The sequence below is a fragment of the Urtica dioica genome, chromosome 1 (assembly GCF_054948205.1).
Source record: "Urtica dioica subsp. dioica isolate 48M chromosome 1, U.dioica_male_clone48M_v1_H2, whole genome shotgun sequence".
In the NCBI taxonomy this organism is placed as follows: Eukaryota; Viridiplantae; Streptophyta; class Magnoliopsida; order Rosales; family Urticaceae; genus Urtica; species Urtica dioica.
In genome coordinates, this window is record NC_142756.1 from 9200823 (window position 1) to 9218640 (window position 17818).

At 41.7% G+C, this 17818-nt stretch overlaps 1 pseudogene; it reads right to left on the reverse strand.

Annotated features, from left to right (window-relative positions):
• Positions 1 to 4406: 4406 nt before the first annotated feature.
• LOC149407055 (phospholipase A1-IIdelta pseudogene) lies at positions 4407 to 5654 on the reverse strand (annotated as a pseudogene).
• Positions 5655 to 17818: the final 12164 nt, after the last annotated feature.

Below are 17818 nucleotides of genomic sequence, written 5' to 3' on the forward strand. Positions count from 1 at the left end.
AGTTATTTTATTAGTTAGTTTAGTAATTATTTAGTTAAGTTAGTTATTTACGTAAATAAATTTGTTATTTAGGTAATTATTTCACATGTTAATTAATTGTTAATTAGTTATTAAATTAATAAATTTGTTAATTTAATTAACCAATTAGATTTGTATTTAATTTAATTAATTTTTTTTTTCATTTGTAGATAGTTAATTTTGATAACTTAAAGAGATATTGAAATTGTTATAAATTAATTAGGTAATTTATAATTAATTAAGTTAATATTATAATTATAATTGTAAAATTAATTTGTTTAAATTTATTGATTTAGGCTGTTATAATATTGTTGTAACCGAGCCACTAAGGCTCGGTTTAGGATTTAGTTGCTCAATAGAACAGTTATGGTTGGTATATATGTTTTTATATGAAATTGCAGGTTTTGGGTTTGTTGATGGTTTAGGGGAAACTCTACTGAAATTTCGGTAGACATTTTAATTAAATAGTCTAAGATATCTAATTTTCAGATCATCGTAATTATCTCACATCGAACTTCAAAAATAATGTCCATTCTCAATATCGTTGTCATATATCATCCAAATTCTTTTTATAATATTTGATTCCCAACATTCATTGTTATGTCAAATCCAAGTAGAGATTGGATTACTGAGAATGATTGAATGAGTCTTTAATATCAGTCTGGCGCCAAATTTTTGTTTTAGAAGCGGATTTAGAGGCAACATGTCACTTTTAATGGTTAGAAGCGACTGACCTTTAGAAACGGATTTTTAAGGTTATTTAGAAGCGACTTTTTGACATTTAAAGGCGACTTTTGTCGCTTCTAAAGGCCGTTATTGTAGTAGTGGCTTTTGCTTCTTAGCTGACAAACTCTCAATGCTTATCGTTGTCACATCGTGAGTTTGAGGGGGGATATTAGCATAGTATATTTGTTATTATTCTATTTATGTGGGGTTATTTTAGTTATTCCTATTTTGTTATTATTTTAGGGTTATATACTCAGACTCTTGTATTTCTTAATGTTATTATTCGGACTAATCTATTCAGAGTAAAGTTATCAATCCTAACCAAAATTGAAACCTAAACAAAAAAATCATTAATAACAAAAATAATACTACCTGGAAAACAAGAGCTTCTCAAGAAATTACAGACACATCCGCCGAGTCTCGGCTCAACGGACTCGTCCTTCAACTTCACGACTCGCATAGTCAAAATAAAAAATCGTCACTGAGTGGTGGCGGAGGTGAGACAGAAAGAGATGATAGACAGAATATGAGAGAGAGAGAGAGAGAGAGAGAGAGAGAGCAAGTGAAATTCACAAAAAAGAGATAGAAAAGCTAAGATACAACACAGATGAAAGAAAGAAGAAGAAAATATGACTATGCCTAAATATTAATTATTAAAACAAACACTACTACAAAACTGGGATCCTACAACGCTTAAAAACAGTTGTAGAATGATTCTACAACGCTTATTAAGCGTTGTAGAATCCAACGTTGTAGAAGCTTCTACAACGCTTAGATATCCGTTGTAGAAGCTTGGCTTCTACAACGCTTACACATCCGTTGTAGAAGCTTCCACAACGATAGAGTTCCATTGTCCAATTTTAAAAAATTCCAGAATTTCTCGCCGCGGCAATGTATATTTCTCGCCGCGGCGAGATATTCTACAACGGATAAGATATCCGTTGTAGAACTATCTCGCCGCGGCGAAAAATATACATCGCCGCGGCGAGAAATATCTGTGTTCTACCCCAATTCTCGTCGCGGCGATGTGTATTTTGTGGTCGTCTTCTAGTTTTTCTTTTACCGCTACCGCTAGAACTAGTAGTAATGGATGACATGAAATCTAAGAACCACAATTTCAACTAAATATCAAATGCAAACTCAATTCCAACAAAAATATCAAACAAATATGATGTTTCAACCTAAATTATATCAATCCATACTCTCAATTCCAAACAAACACTTATTTTCAACCTAAATTATACATAATTCTCAACCAAAAACTAACCCGGAGTGTAGATGTGGAGCATGGAGGCGTGGAAGAAAGAGAGAGTCGGAGTTGTCGCCGGAGATGCCTAGGCTTGTGTGAGTTTGACGTGGTGGTGGAGTTTATGGGTATGTGGTTGTGACTTTTGTTGGTTTGAGGTTTGGGTTTTGTGGGGACGGAGAAGAATAGTGAGGGCCGAGAGAGAGTAAGGGAGAGAAGAAGAGAGAGAGGGCGGAGAGAGAGAGAAGTGATGGTGGATAGAGAAAGAGAAGTGAAGGCGGAGAGAGGGTGAGGGCGGAGAAGAAGAGTGACGGCGGAGAGAGAGAGAGAGAGAGAGAGAGAGAGAGAGAGAGAGATGGTGGAGAAGAAGAATGAAGAATGAAGAAGAAGAAGAATAATGAAGAATGAAGAAGAAAAATTGACTAAATCTGAAATTCGGGCGGGCCTTTTGAAAAAATTTAAATTTTTAGGTTTTAAAACGCTTCTACAACGCTTAGAGTAAGCGTTGTAGAACTCTCGCCGCAGCGAAGACTATTTCTCGCCGCGGCAAGGTACTGAAATGTAAGCCCAGAATTTTCTCGCCGCGGCGAGAAATAGCCTTCTCCGCGGCACGAAAATCTTCTCCAAAAAAGGCTTTCTGGAACTCTTCTCGCCACGGCGAGAATCCTTCTTCGCCGCGGCGAGGTCCATTAAATTTCACTAATCCTACAACGCTTAGATTATCCGTTGTAGAAAAGTTCTCGCCGCGGCGAGAAAAACACGTCACCGCGGCGAGGCTTCTACAACGGATAGTCACTTCGTTGTGGGAGATCTGAAATATGGTGAAATTTTACAACACTTAAGCTTCTACAACACTTATCATAAGCGTTGTAGAAACACCAAGCTTCTACAACGCTTAACCATAAGCGTTGTAGAAACACCAAGCTTCTACAACGCTTAACCATAAGCGTTGTAGAAACACCCAGCTTCTACAACGCTTAGCCATAAGCATTGTAGAAACACCCAGTTTTTACAACACTTATTTTAAGTATTGTAGAATCTCCAGTTTCTACAACACTTAGCCGTAAGCGTTGTAGAATATGGGTTGTAGAATCCAACATTTGTAGTAGTGAAATACCCAAACAAAAAAAAAAGAGAGAGAAAGTTGGCCTAGTCATCAAAATAAAAGAGGGAAATAAAGCCCGCTTGATTTTTCAATTTTTAGATGCGATAAATGTCTCATCCAATACTCAATAAAATCTTTAGATGCGACATGTCGCATCTAAATATAAAAATCCAACTTAAAATCATCGAATTTTTGTGAAACTTGGTGATGAGAAGCTATCTACATTAAAAAGTCTATTTTGTAGCAGTGTGTCTTGTATGCACCCTCACTTCACAAAGAAAAGTTACTTGATTAAAATAGACTATTTTTCTCTTACTGATTTCACGCATATTTAAAATTTCAAGATCCTATATTTGTGTCTCCCTCTTGTTCTTTCGAGTTTGCCCTAATTCCTCACTAAAAACTCATGTACGCGACAATGGTGTCCACACGACGAGGAAAGCTATCAGTAAAGGTGGGTCTGAGAAGATTGTCCCCAACAAGCATGGTGTGAAGATATTTCTGGGAAAATCCTTGAAGAGTGTCGATGGTCAGCCGGAGATTCGTCTTTCAAGGATGGACCAGTGATCTATTTTTCCCCATCTTGTTAAACGTGGCATTGTGGTGAAGTACGATGACGTGCCTCCTCCTAACAACAAGAAGCCTATAATAATGTCTTATTTGGTCGGAAATCAGATGACTCATCATCTGATTGCGATCATCATGCTGTGTTTTCGGCGAGACCTGAGGAAGTGGTCACCGGAACTGAAGATCAAGGTAACCACTATGTTGATTCTAATCCTAGGGTTACTAAGAATGTAGAAGGCCCGTGAGGAGAATGTTCTTAAGGGCTTGGCTAGTGATGGTTATTAACCCATTGTGAATGCCATGATGAGTCGTGGTGATGGTCTTGACAAGACCAAGAACATTAGTCCTTCCGTTGTTGTTGATTTAGGCTTGGGTGAAAGTCTAAATCAGTCTGTTCATGTGAATCCAGCACAGGAAGCCTTCATTCATGATGTTAGGTCATTTTCTAGGGCCCTTCATGCAATTTAGAATGCTATCGGAAGAGCGCCACATACACAGTGATCTCAACCTAATAACTAGTAGAAAGCTAATAATCAGAAGAATAATAAAATGAATGATATAAAGGCGGCAAGTAAGATATCGATAAATTTTATTCTGCGCGTGTACTTAGAAATACAAACATAGGAAGTGGTGGTCACAAGGGAAAAGACTAGTACATAGGTATTATCATCCCAGGGATCAGCCCACATTTATTCGGCGCATGCGTGCGTAGATATGCATATATTATAAGAAAGATTCCAATAGTTACTTAGGGAAAACCCACTCCTGGGCATTCTTGTCGAAGACGATCCCTTTCTTGTCTTTGTCCTTCCACCAAAACTCGGGGACTTGGGGGCTTTTGTAGAGTCCCGTGTACTTGTTGACCAAGGCCAAGCTCCTTTTGACTTGCAGATTGAACTCCTTGCTGAGGCCGTTCCACCCGGCGACAACATACAACAAAAGCTCAATATTGTGGAGGTGGAATTGCCCTGACATCATAGTCTTGATGGGCGTGAAAGTCAACCACTTAGCATTTCGCGCCTGAACCTCGAGCTCGGCGGTGTTCACGGCCACGTATCCGATGGTTCCGGGGACTTTGGGCACGGGATCGTCCTTGATCTTGGTCTGCAGGACCTTCAGCATAGGAACCTGAAGCACCTTGTCCTTGAAGGCCAAGTTGCCGACCATGGGTGAGCTAAAGACGAAGGCCGTCACAGGAACGTCTCTCCCGGCCACAGCGTTGACCGCTAGGTCGAACCCCGCCAGCGTGGCCAGAGCCCCGCCGAGGCTATGCCCCGTCAGCACGACGCTGGGGCGCGCACTCTTGTGTGCGGCCACAAGCTCCTCGACGGCGGACTGGATCTGAGTCCTCAGGCTCTGGGCGGTGTAGGCCGACCCGGGCGTGGTCGAGGTGTAGACCGACATCCACCCGGCGTGCACCTGCGGCTCGTTCCAACGCATCCACGGGAGGTCGAACTGCCACCCGTCGGGAAAAAGCTTGAGCCGCGCAGTCCGAGACTGCATCAGAAGCGGCTCCGCGGCCACCATCCCGATCCTCATGTTGCTCACCCACTCGGCCGACACCACCGTGCCGCGCAGGACCACGAAGATCTCGAGCCGCCCCGTGGCCTTGATCTGCTGGTCGGAGCTGCACGCCACGAAGCCGATCCAGTTGGAGGAGCGGTCGCCGTCCCACGGGTTCCGGATGTTTCCCCGCGGCGTCTCGAACAACGCCGCCTTCACTGCGCCCAGTCCCGAGGTGGCGTATAAGAACTTGTGGATCCTGTATTTGGAGGCGTCCACCAGGCCCACCTTGTCGAACAGCTCCTCCTTCGTGTACAGGCTGTTTCCGGCGGTGGCCGTGTTGGTGTCGCTGTTAAAGGCGTCGTAAGTGGCGGCCGCGAAGTTGCCGCAGGTCAGGATGAATTTCCGCAGATCCAGGTCAAGAGCAGGCTCCAGCATTCCGCTCCACTTGTCCTTACCCATGACTCGCTCCCACTTCGCTCCCGCCATTCTCTCTTTTCGATCTTTTTTTTTTATTTTTTTATTTTTTATGTGTTTCTTGACGTTGGGTGCTTCGTTATCCAAGCTTACACTGCTTCTCTTCATCCATATATATACACACACATTGACATACTGGTTAGTGGACACTGCCGTGTAATTCCTTCTAACAAGTAATTTCACGTCCTACCATGGCCAAACCTATTGCGCGTACAACAATAATTCCGAAAAGAAAATGGATGGAATTTATCTGTCTGTTCTAGGACGGAGATTCTAGCTCAAATGCGAGTGGGGTGTTTCATTCGGGCCATCTGACCATCATGTATGATCACATATATGAAGTAATCAACTCATTATATTATATACATAAAGTAGTGTTCATTCGTATCGAGTATTTTTTTATCAGAAAGATAAGAATGTCTCCAAAAAAAATTTTAAATACATTTTTTTCAAACATAAATATTTATAGACATCTCTTCTTTATATATTTCTTCCTCTAGATTAAAATATATTAATTATTCCGCAGCAACACCTGAGACATACTGCTTGTTAGTTATATAATAAACCCTAACTTGATTCTAATTAATTACAAATGAATTAAGAGCTTCTCTTTGTCTGCGCCTTATTTCCATCCTCTTATCATCTTCGTAGTCACTACTACAAGCTCGCAGTATTTCTCTCCTATGTCCTGAATAGTTTCATTTTCTATAATTTTTTATATACTGAAGAAGAAGAAAAGAACAACTGCGAATTAATAATAATTAACATATATTAACCGCGCGAAAACATAGAATCATGAAAAACGAGTAAATTATTCACAATATTATTATTGATTATTACCTAACAATATTTGAAGAAACCCCCAAAATGATTATTATCACCATTTTTTTTTGGCGATTGATAGCCGAAACTTTCATTCACATGTAATAGTCAAGGCAAGATAAAGAAAGATGGGCAAAGAAGGGAAGGAAAAAAAAGTCGCTACAACTAATATACTAATAAAGGTGGGACCCACCTGATATGTGAGCCTCATCTCCTCTCTACATCAGCGGATCAGCGCCCGTTGATGAAAATCATTAACGTTTTAGATATGCAAGCTTCGATATTGATATTTTTTATATGAAATTAAGTTATTTGATATTATATTTAAATCATATGATACATTCAGAAACATTTTTTTTATGATTTAATTAAAATCAGATATTTCTATAACATATTTTATACCATTTATTTATCGATATAACACTAGTCACTACTACAAATGTTGGATTATACAACCCACTTTCTACAACGCTTAACATAAGCGTTGTAGAAACTAGGGATTCTACAACGCTTAACATAAGCGTTGTAGAAACATAGTGTTTCTACAACGCTTATGGCTAAGCGTTGTAGAAACTCGGTGTTTCTACAACGCTTATGGATAAGCGTTGTAGGATATGATAATTTCTACAACGCTTAAAGCTAAGCGTTGTAGAAGTACATAAATTTCAGATTTTCCACAACGTTTACACTATCCGTTGTAGAATCCTCGCCGCGGCACCACGTGATTTATGCCTCCTACAACGCTTTGTAAAAGCGTTGTAGAAGGATGGGTCTTGCCGCGGCACAATTTAAACATCGCCGCGGCGACTCGTTCTACAACGCTTGTTACAAGCGTTGTAGATTCATGTCGCCGCGGCGATAACTATTTCTCGCCGCGGCGAGATAATTTCGCCGCGGCTAGAAATATCCTCCGCCGCGGCGAGGTGGATACCGTAGCCAAGCAGTTTTTTAAGAAACTGTCTCGCCGCGGCGAGTGAGGAATCTCGCCGCGGCGACCCGTTCCTACAACGGAAATTGTAACCGTTGTAGGACCGTCTCGCCGCGGCGAAGACATATTTTCGCCGCGGCGAGAGTTTTTAGGTTTTCACTATAAAAGGCCGTTTTCAGTTTTTTTCTCATTTTTTCCAATACCCACACACGAGACAACCATTTTCGGCCGCTTCTCTCCAGTTTTTTTCTTTCAAAATCCCTCGCCACGTCCTCGCCGCCCCAAAATCTCGCCGTCGCCTCGTCCTCGCCGCCAACTCTCTCTCGCCTCGTCCTCGCCGTCACTTTTCTCTCGCCGAGTCCTCGCCGTGCTTCCTCTCGCGCCTCTCTCTCTCTCTCTCTCTTGCCGCGTCATTGTAAGGTATGATTTTAAAAGTTTTTTAAGGTGTATATTGATTTAATTTGGTGTTGTTGATATGGATTTCTTGTTGTTTACCCGAATTGCATATAGTTTGATTTTTTGAATTCACAAATTTAGGGTTTTGTTTGATTTTCTCTTATTAGAACAAGAAATTAGGGTTTGGGTTAGTGGAATTTGAATGAGTGAATTTAGGTTAGTGGAATTTGAATGAGTGAATTTGAATGAGAATTTGAGTTAAATTGAAATGTCCGGATTGTGTTTGACATATTGTTACATAGGTTAGTGTTTATGAATTTGTGATTGATCGAATTGTTCATGAATTTGTGATTGGTCGAATTGTTTATGAATTATTTGTGATTGTTGGAATTGTTTTAATTTGTCATGTACTTAAATATATATTCTTGGAATTGATATATAATTTGTTATATGTTAATTGTATAATTGTTTATGATTATGTTTTGTAGGAGCTTGAAAATGCCTCGAACTAAAAACACGGCCTCCAAGGCTCCGAGCTCTTCCAGAGGTCAGAGTAAAGTAAAAAGCAAGCGACCTCGTCAACAGTCTCCCGAAGAGGAATACAACTCGAGTATCTTTACTAGCAAGGTCGCAGAGGAACGCTACGACAAAATCTTGCCGCGTAACATTATCCATGAGAGAGGATTCAATGTAAGCAATACGTCGGATATAGGAAATCAAATCCGCAACAGCATAGTTGGTCATGATTGGGGGAGGTATTGTGCTGTACCCGAGTTCGATTCGAACGTCAACTTCGTGTACGAATTCTACGCAAACTTGCCGGACTCCCAAGCTGATGTTGTGACGGTCCGTGGGAAACCGGTCGATATGAGTATCGAAGCTATCAACGATCTTCTTGGGACCCCAGATGTGCCTTTCGAGAACGAGGGCTATCGAGAATGGCTAAGAAGTTGCAGCCATGAGGAGATGTCACGGGTGTTGTGCATTCCGGGAGAGGATTGGGTCACTGAAAAAGGAAAAAGGGTACTCAAGCGTGACCAACTCACCAGGATCGCTAAAGCGTGGATATACTTTGTTTGCGCTCGTCTCTATCCAATCAAGCACTTCACCACTCTCGACGAGGATCGTATCCAGGTGTTGTTCTGCATTGTTAAAGGCCTTTCCATTAACGTCGGTCGATTTATCTATAATTGGATGAAGAAACTCGACTATACTAATGAACGACACGGTTTGCCATATCCGGCGATCATTACCGGCCTTTGTACAAATGCGGGGGTACCACGCTCGAAAAGGGATACGATACACAGTTCAATGGGGCCTATTACGGATTCCATTATCGAGCGGTACAAGATTAGGGAGGATCCACAAGCGGAGGAAGAGGAAGAAGCGGAGGAAGAGGGTGAAGAGGGGGAAGCGGAGCCCCTATTGCGCTTACCAGCGCCTCCGGTAATCGACCCCGCCACCATCGACTACATTGCTCATTGCTCCAACTATCTCGTCGGCGGGTTCCAACACACGCAACAGTACATGCACCAACAAGCGGAGTATGGCGCCTCTCACATCAATCAGTTGAACGATCTCTACTCTCGGTGGGACATCAACCAAGAGAATCAGGTGTTATTTCCTCCATATCCTCAGTACTTCGACTATCCGTACGCACCACCACAGTGGCCACCGCATATGGCACCTCCTCAATATCCGGCGAACCCACCACCACCACCACCGAATGACGAGTAAATTTCAAGAACCAACAACACCAACTCTTCCATATAAATTTCAAACTCTTTTTAAATTTAAGTTTCAGTTTAAGACTCGCTTGGTGTGTTTTATTTTTGTGTTTGAGACTCGTTTGGTTTGTTTTATTTGTGTGTTTGAGACTCGTTTGGTTTGTTTTATTTATTGTAGAAATTTTAATGGAATGATCATTTTTAGTTGGAGAATTGGTTAAACATTGCAAAAAAGTGAATGAGTACCTGGTAGAGTGCTTCTTCGCCGCGGCTAGGTACCTTTCTCGCCGCGGCGTGACTATTCTCGCCGCGGCACAGTATATTTTCCGCCGCGGCGAGTGATCTACGCCGCGGCTAAAATATCACCTCGCCGCGGCGAGAGTTTGATTTTTTTTATACCGAGAGTCTGTATTTTTTAAGAACTTGTCTCGCCGCGGCGAGTTGATCTTCCCGCCGCGGCGGGATACCCTCGCCGCGGCACGTAATATACGTTGCCGCGGCGAGGTTTCTACAACGCTTGTTTAAGCGTTGTAGAAGTGTCCTCGCCGCGGCAGGATTTATATTTCGCCGCGGCGAGAAATTGATTTTTTTATACCGAGAGTCTGTGTTTTTTAAGAACTTGTCTCGCCGCGGAGAGTTGATATTTCCGCCGCGGCGGAATGACCTCGCCGCGGCATGGAATATACGTTGCCGCGGCGAGGTTTCTACAACGCCTCTTTAAGCGTTGTAGAAGGGTCCTCGCCGCGGCAGGATTTGTATTTTGCCGCGGCGAGATTTTCATTTTTTTATACCGAGAGTCTGTGTTTTTTAAGATCTAGTCTCGCCGCGGCGAGGTATTATTCCCGCCGCGGCGTGATATCCTCGCCGCGGCATGGAATATACGTTGCCGCGGCGAGGTTTCTACAACGCTTGTTTAAGCGTTGTAGAAGGGTCCTCGCCGCGGCAGGATTTGTATTTCGCCGCGGCGAGATGATCCTGCCACGGCGAGAGTTGTACTCAGCCGCGGCGATGTCGGAGAAATGTAATGTTAATGTAAATGACATTGTATAGAGAAATTTTGAATGAAAAATAACGTTGTCCACAGGAGAATAACATAAAATCCAAAATGAAAATACATTATCTAAATGTTCAATATCAAACAAAAGTAGGATCTATATCCTTACGAAGTAGATGTGAAACATCGTCATCATTAAAATCATCCACCTCTTGATCAATTGGCGGTAATCCTGATGTGAACGGAGGAATGCTAGACATGTCTTCGTCTTCTTCTTCGTTACCGTTTCTCGCTTTCATATGAACCACTAACGATAACTCAGGATTTGCTGGATCTGAAACATAAAACACTTGACTTGCTTGCGAAGCCAAAATAAATGAATCATTCTCGTAGCCAATCCGTCTAAAGTCGACAATTGTAACTCCTTCATTATCAACTTTAACGTGATTATTGTCTGCCCATTTGCACTTGAATAATGCGACTCGCAACCCGCAATAATCAAGTTCCCAAATATCTTCAATGTATCCGTAATACTTCATAAAAGCATGTTTTGGATTCTTATCTTTTGCCGACGAAACATGTAAAGCTTCAGCAAACAATGTAACACCGCTATTTTGTACGGGATGCTTGTTGTCTCGTTCCCTTGTGTAAAATGTAAAACCATTAACAGACCAAGCAGTGTACCTTGTAACCATTGAGGACGGCCCGCCAGATAGTTTACTCAACGTAGATGAATGTCCTGCCTCTATAAATATGCGTTTTCCAAGCCAGTTCTGAAACAAACGGTTGTGCTCTTCTTGCAACCATTTTTCATTTCTACCCTTCTTTGGATTATTCACTCTCAACTCATTCAAATGAATATCCACAAATGGCTTGACCTCGGAAACGTTGTGTAGCACATGGAGACTTGCTTGCTCCCATTCTTTTCGGTTGACGATCGAATAACTACCTATATATAATGAAACAAATACTTAAAAATAATGTTCATATATAATTTAAATAAACAAATAAAGTGTTAAAAAAAATACCTTTAGATAGAGCTTTTGAATCAAAATTGGTATTCTTGGGTAACCCAATTTCGTCTGTTTTAGCTAAATACTCAGAACAAAACTCAACCGACTCTTCTGCTATGTAATTTTCAACTATGCTCCCTTCCGGCCTATTGTAGTTCTTCACGTAGCTTTTCAACACTTTCATATAACGTTCGATTGGATACATCCACCGTAAAAACACGGGCCCTCCTAATTTCACTTCACGTACCAAGTGGACGGTTAAGTGGATCATTATGTCGAAAAACGAAGGTGGAAAGATCTTTTCGAGCAAGCACAGAGTTTTCACCAATTCTGACTGCATTAAATCCAATCGAGTTGGATCGATGACCTTCGAGCAAATCGAGTTAAAGAATACACATATCTTTGATATTGCAAACCTCACATCTTTTGGCACAATTCCTCGTAAAGCAAGAGGCAACATTTGTTGTAGCAGCACATGACAGTCGTGTGTCTTCATTCCAGTAAGTCTCAAATCTTTCAAAGACACGAACCTCTTATAGTTTGACGAATGACCTTCGGGGACTTTAATAGAAGCAAACCAGTTACACAATTTCTTTTTCTCCTTTCGATCTAGAGTGTACTTTGCCGGTGGTAATTTTGTTTTTTTCCCACCCCCTTCCTCGGGATGCAAAATGCTTCTTATATTCATCTCTTTGAGATCCAATCGAGATTGTATTCCGTCTTTCGATTTATTTGGATCATCAAGAAGTGTACCAATAAGCGATTCGCAAACATTTTTCTCGATGTGCATAACATCCAGACAATGCCGGACGTAGTGTGTCTTCCAATAAGGAAGGTCGTAGAAAATCGATTTCTTCTTCCAAGGATTCTCTTTGAACGATTCTTTAGTACTAGCACTCCGCTTTCTTTTCCCAAGCACTTCATTGACGTTTTTAACCATCTCATAGACATCTTCACCAGACAAAATTCTAGGAGGGGGTCGTTCTTCTGAATTTCCATCAAACGCTTGTTTCAATCTTCTATACGAGTGATCTCTTGGTAAGAATCTTCTATGACCCAGAAAAACAGTTTTCTTACCATGCTTCAAACGGATGGAAGATGTGTCTTTCATGCAAATCGGACAACCAATCGAGCATTTCACAGAGTATCCTGACAAGTTTCCATAGGCCGGAAAATCGTTAATAGTCCACATTAACATTGCCCTTAAGTTGAACGAATCTCCACGGTAAGCGTCTTTGACTTCCATCCCTTTCTCCCATAACATCTTCAAATCATCGACCAACGGTGCCAAATGTCATCAATATCATTTCCTGGTTGATTCGGTCCTGAAATCAAAAGCGTTAACATCAAGAACTTTCTCTTCATACATAGCTTTGGAGGGAGATTGTAGTTCACAAGTATAACCGGCCAAACACTGTATTTACTGCTCATCATGCTGAACGGGTTCATTCCATCAGAAGCTAGACCAAGGCGCAAATTTCGAGTATCAACACTGAAATCCTTATACTCTAAATCGAATGATTTCCACTGTGCAGCATCAGCAGGATGTCTCAACATACCATCATCGATACGCTTTTCGGAGTGCCAAACCATGTTCTTCGCGTGTTTGACACTATTAAACATTCGACGAAAGCGCGGCATTGGAGGAATGTACCATAACGACTGAAATATATTTAACGAAAATCAGTAATAAATAATGAATATGAGCTACATGTATTTCCTAATCAAGTGATGAAAATGTACGTACCTTAACTGGAACTCCTTTAACCCCGTTACATGGAATTTTACCCTTCTTCCACCATGACTCTTTGCACGTCGGACATTCATCTAGATCTTCATACTCGTGTCTATATAAAACACAATCATTTGGGCACGCATGGAATTTCTCGTACTTCATGCCTAATGTACCCAAAGTCTTCCTTGCTTCATACATACTTAAAGGTACTTTATTGTATTTCGGAAATGCTTCTTTCAGTGTTTCCAACAATAGAGTAAAACTAGTGTTAGTCCAACCCCCCGACGCCTTCAAATGAAATAATGTAACTAAAAATGACAACTTCGAATAGCTTGTACACCCTTCATATAATGGTGTCTCCGCATCATTCATCATGGACTCAAACAATTCCGGTCGCTCAACAAAATCGTCCTCCAAATCATTCATCATGCCGCACATATCATCAATATCATCTTCAACATCATCCTCATTTGCCGTAGAACGAAAAACCTCACCATGGTAGAACCATCTTTGATACGAGGTCATTATTCCATATGCAAACAAATGGGTCCGAACGACATCAATCGAAAAATGTCTATGATTTCCACATTTAATACAAGGACAACGAATAGATTTCAAATCTACCATGTTCTCTCTAGCAAAATCACAAAACTCATCTACACCTTTCCGATATATCTCATTCAATCTATTCTCCCACATCCACTTCCTCATATTCATAGAAAAACCCTAATTATACAAAAAATTACCAATTCTAATTAGTATAAACTATCAAGAGAACAACAATTAGAAGAAGTTAAAGAAGAACTTACAAGATTTGAATGTGTAGATGAGACTAGTAAACGAGGACGCTCTAGAATGAGTAGAAAAGGTACTGGAAATATTTTTTCGAGTGAGGTTATGAGAGAGTTCAAAGTGAAAAAGACCAGAAATGAGAATTTATATCACCAGTCTCGTGTCACTCGCCGCGGCGAACTTTCTACTTCGCTGCGGCGAGACATTCTACAACGCTTACCATAAGCGTTGTAGAATGTCCTCGCCGCGGCAAAAATATGCGTTCGCCGCGGCGACATATCACGCCGCGGCGAGGTACAAATCCCGCCGCGGCAGGAGTCCTGCGCCGCGGCGGGAACAAGTCGTCGCCGCGGCGAAAAACTTACCGAGAGCACCATGTTCCAGACATATACTCTCGCCGCGGCATCATACAATTCCCGCCGCGGCGAATGTATTCCTCGCCGCGGCGGTAATTAGCCTTCGCCGCGGCGAGGCTTCTACAACGCTTACTTAAGCGTTGTAGAAAGGTCTCGCCGCGGCGGAAATTGTATATTGCCGCGGCGAGGACATCTAGGGTTACCTCGCCGCGGCGATGCCACATTTTCGCCGCGACGAGACGTTTCTGGGTAACTCTCGCCGCAGCGAGAATTTGGTTTCGCCGCGGCGAGGATCCTACAACGCTTATTCTAAGCGTTGTAGAATCATCTCGCCGCGGCGAGAAATACACTTCGCCGCGGCGAGATCCTACAACGCTTAGTATAAGCGTTGTAGGAGCGTTAAAAAATCTAAAATTTTCAAATTTTTTTAACTACCCGCGCCCATTCATATCTATACTTAGCGTTTTTTTTTCCTCTCATTTCTCATTCTCATTTCTTCTATCTCTCTCGTCCTTCTCTCTCTCCGCCCGTCCCTCTCTCTCTCCGCCACTCTCTTGCCGCCCGTCCCTCTCTCTCTCCGCCACGCTCTCTCTCTCGGCCCCTCTCTCTCTCTCCGTCCCTCACTTCGCTGAACTACCGCGCCCTCCCGCGCGTTCTCTCCGACCCTCAACTCCCTCTCCTCGCCGTGCGCCGCGCCCACGCCGCCCTCTCTCACCTCGCCGTGCGCCCACGCCGCCCTCCCTCGCCGCGCGCCCTCACCTTGCTCGTGCCCACCCTCGCCGCGCGCCCTCACCTCGCCTCACCACCTTCTCTTCGCCGCCCTTTTGCTCGTCCAACTCCGGGTAATGTTTTTGAACATTTTTACATGAACTTATTTAGTGTGAATTCGATTTTGATTTGAAATTAGGAGATATTGTATTGGATTTGAGTTTATTGAATTGAAGTTTGATATTGATTTGATTTGAGAAATATATTTGATAGTAGATTGAATTGGGATTGAAATTGTGTTTTTGTTTAGAATCGGATTGGATTTGAGTTTATATTGTGATTAGAGTTGAGTTTATATTTGATTTTTGTTACATTTGAGTTGAAATTTTGATAACATTTGAGTTGAAAATTGAAATTATGATTTGAATTTTGTTTATTAGATTCAATGTCGTCCACTACTACTACTTCTAGCGGTAGTGGTAAAAGAAAAATTAGAAGACAACTAGCGCTTAACTCCGATGAACAAGGAAAACGAAGAAACACTCTTATGGGTCGGGTTAATAAGGCTAAAACACTTGGTAAAAAAATCCCGGTACAATTTGATGATAAAGGGCAACCAATCGGTAAAGAGGGTGATGAGTTGTCGAGTTACTTTGGCGTGTTAGCAAGAGAACACGTTCCACTTTCGATGCGTGATTGGAGATGTAAAGACAACGCCCAAATTAAAGAACGGATTTGGAACGAAATGCAAGAAGGATTTACGATTCCTATCGAACAAAAACACGATTGCCTTATGAGAGTCGGAGAAGCCGCAAGGTTATTTCGTCATGAGATATACAACGATCTACTCAAAGACATAATCAACGAACCAATCGCCTTAAAGAGACCGGCTTGTATTTTGAAATACTATACAAGTATCACCGAAGAAGATTGGATAGCATTTGTTGAGTATAGACGAACCGAAATGTTCAAACAAACATCGGAACATGGGAAATCAAATATCGGAAAAAGTGTGTACAAATCTCGAACGGGCCGAAATGGATATCGAAAGCTTGATCAAGAAAAGGTTAGATTCATTTTTTTCTTTTAGTTATTTCAAATGTTGCAATTATTTTTTAATTTATTATATAATTACTTCTTACTAGCATGACGAAACGGGGGAATGGCCTACAAAAGAGGAACTTTGGATTGACTCGCGAATGAAAGACGTAGATAACTACAAGGATGAGAAAGACAAATTGATGGGAGACAAAATCGTAAGTTCTTTACCTTTGTTATAACAATTAACCTTGTAATTTTATTTTCAAATAATTTTATGTGTAGAAAACGTTATCACAACAAGCATCGCAAGGGACATGGTTGCCGGAATCGGGAAAGAGTGTTTTGCAAGAAGCTTTGGGAACGTCGCGAGTTTGCGGTCAATCCAAACACACGTCGCGTTTTAAGTACTTTGTTCCTCCAACGCCCAACGAAGAAGTAATGAAGATGCGTCGGGAAATGAGCGAGTTAAAGTCTTTGGTGATGAAGGCATTCGGTGGAAATGGTAGCATTAATGTCGAGTCGCCTAGTGTCGAGCAAGTGAAAGAGAATCTCAACGCGAAGGTTGTTGATGATAAAGAGATGGAAAATGTTGAAGAACACGTCAATGAAGCGGTCTCTTTAGGTATGTTCAATTTTTTTTTATCTATTTATTAAAGATAAATGTTTTGGTATTAAGTTATTGATAAAATTCTTGATTCGCTTAGAACACGACGATGTTGACGATCGTCCGAAGATCGATCCTATCATTATTGATGATCGTCCGAAGATCGATCCTATTGTTGTGGAAAAACCAAATAGTGTCCGTGCTAGTTGCTCTTTGAATCCAACCACGCCGGTGACACCGAGTTCGGATGAAAGCGTCGAGTGTCTTCTTTTCATTGATGACACCGAGTTCGGAGGCACAATTCATGTTGCAAATGGGCGAGCGTACATGAATGGAGGCGTAGTTCATTTCTCACCTTTGGAGGAAGGAAATTTACGCGTGGCCGTTTTGGGGGTTTTGATTAAAAAAGCAAAATTGCCAATTCCCACCGAAGAAGCTCAAACCGTTGAAGATGCTATAGGCGGGTTTGTCTCGTGGCCGAAGAGACTCATGGAAATTGACTCGGGAATAGAGAGTCGCGGTCCGGTTGTCAAACAACTCTCAAAGCTCGGTTTTGAGAGTGAAGCTAGCATCGATGATGCTAAGAAGATTCCGTACAAGGTGATTAATCCAAAGTATCGATTGCTCGCTCAACATGCCAACAAAGTAATGTTACCGGAAGGGGATGTGATTATGGTCAATGTTAGTCCAAGTCTCGCGGCTATCCCGATTCCGGTGTCATTTGAAGACATTTCCGATTTTTTGCAATACTTGGAAATTGGCGCGGGGAGCATAACGGTTTATATGGAGTAAGAGTTTTCTTTATATGCGTTTTTTAATATCAATATTCAATATTTAGTGTTTTGATCAACTAAATATTTGTTTGTCATAGCTATCTACGATCGAGGCTAGAAAAGGCGAAGAAGACTCGAAATTTTTGTTTTATAAATCCGAGCTTAAGTTCGTATATACAAAATGACGACGAGGAGGCTTATTTGTCAAAACGAGTCAAGGACGTTGGAAACGTGGTACGACATTGCAAATTTGGTGAACTAGTTTTGATGCCGTATAACAAAGGTGC